General features: G+C 41.2%; 1 non-coding gene across 1 annotated transcript; it reads left to right on the top strand.

Moving 5' to 3' along the window:
* Positions 1-1,380: 1,380 nt before the first annotated feature.
* On the top strand, positions 1,381-1,455 carry Trnas-cga. Its single transcript has one exon. It is a non-coding gene; the product is annotated as a tRNA-Ser (tRNA).
* The last annotated feature ends 575 nt before the right edge of the window (positions 1,456-2,030 follow it).

Raw genomic sequence — 2,030 nt, 5'->3', positions numbered from 1 at the left:
CCAAGATCAGCAGTCCAATTTGCGTGTTACATTGACAAAAAGAAAACTGTTTTATCGTCGTCTAGCATCAGCTTTAATATTGAATTTCCCTTTTGTGTGAAGTTACAGTTGTTTTTGCGCCCTTAAGAGCTTCCTGGTCCCTTAGGAAATCGTTTTGTCATAACAATAGCTTCACCACCGGGTATGATCGTATCTACGATCATGAAGTAATTAGAAAGACGATAATGCAATTTCTTAATCAATAGCACGCAGCTGTGACTGCTTCAAGCCACGCGAAACTGCAATTAAAGACTTTTCACATTTCATAATGCAATATTTTATGACAATGTTCAATCCATGATTCTTACGCCAATTGTGATTGATAAAACAGTAAGCGAAATCTCAAATTCCAACTTTTCCATCGAATAACAATATCACTTTTATTTTGTTACATCACATAATCTGGGAACAAACAAAAACTAGAATTCAAGAAGTGGGCTACAGTAGACTTCATGGTCAATTGTGTTCAATATAATCTTTAAAAATAATAAAAATTAATCATAGTGACATAGAAATAGCTGACTTACTGTATAGATTGTTGTATATGTATATGTAACAAAAACCGCAGTTAAATGATATAGTCGTGTCCCGAAACTTTGCTGCATAACACTTTTTGCTTGTTGTTTTCCCGACATAGTTTTGCAGTAGTGATAGTGCACCAATTTTCTTTTCACACAGAGAAGGTGCTCCCAGTTGAACCCAGTTTCTTAATGCAACATTGATTCGCTTCATCAAAGATGTCTCCGCCAGCTGTTCACCCTTTCATGGATCACAATTCTGTGATATTGAAATTTTTATCGACACCACGGATTTAAACGGTGCAGTATCAATTATGCCAGTACTGTCATCCGTGGCTAATGAATAGTACTTGAGTTCTATAATGAAATTTTCCCTCTACAGCGGAGTGTGCGCTGGTATGAAACTTCCTGGCAGATTAAAACTGTGTGCCGGACCGAGACTCGAACTCGGGACCTTTGCCTTTCGCGGGCAAGTGGTCTACCAACTGAGCTACCCAAGCACGACTCACGCCCCGTCCTCACATCTTTACTTCCCCCAGTACCCCGTATCCTACCTTCCAAACTTTACAGAAGCTCTCCTGCGAACCTTCCAGAACTAGCACTCCTGAAAGAAAGAAAGTTTCATATCAGCGCACACTCCGCTGCAGAGTGAAAATCTCATTCTGGAAACATCCCCCAGGCTGTGGCTAAGCCATGTCTCCGCAATATCCTTTCTTCCAGGAGTGCTAGTTCTGCAAGTTTCGCAGGAGAGCTTCTGTGAAGTTTGGTAGGTAGGAGACGAGGTACTGGCTGAATTATAGCTGTGAGGACGGGGCGTGAGTCGTGCTTGGGTAGCTCAGTTGGTAGAGCAATTGCCCGCGAAAGGCAAAGGTCCCGAGTTCGAGTCTCGGTCCGGCACACAGTTTTAATCTGCCAGGAAGTTTAGTACTTGAGTTCTTCAGATTTCGTTCTTAACGGAACTGAAGGTTTCTAGAGATATGCACTCTTCTTTGAACTGTCAACGTGGACAAGTTTATGCTCTCAAAAACTTGATTTTTTTCTGGACATTGTTCTGATGCAGCGATCATCATGCACGATTTAAAGGAATCACCTTCCGTGAAAGGCTTTCCAGCAGCAGCAATATCTTTAGAAATTAAGAAGCGTAGTTTCTTAGCCACTTATTAAGAAGAGTACTTTTGTAACCCTTCCACTCTCTGTCCTTACTCTCTCGAATTGTTGCTGTCGACTAGACAAAGTTTTTAGCAAATCTGACGCCTTGATTTTCCTCTCGTTGTCGTCCAACTTCGCCAAATCAGCATGTTTTGATGCTAAATGACGCCGGATATTACATCCTTTTCCAACTGCGACTGATTCGCGGCAAGCCAAAAGAAGTACTTTATCGTTGTACTGATTAAAAAAAAGTACTTGTTTGTCGATTCCATATTAAACACTCGGCCTTCACACACGCTTTTTCGCTTGCTGGTGTTATCCATT

This window comes from Schistocerca piceifrons, chromosome 9 (genome assembly GCF_021461385.2).
Source record: "Schistocerca piceifrons isolate TAMUIC-IGC-003096 chromosome 9, iqSchPice1.1, whole genome shotgun sequence".
NCBI lineage: Eukaryota > Metazoa > Arthropoda > Insecta > Orthoptera > Acrididae > Schistocerca > Schistocerca piceifrons.
The sequence above is the reverse complement of the archived record's forward strand: the minus strand, read 5'-3'. Positions and strand labels throughout refer to the sequence as shown.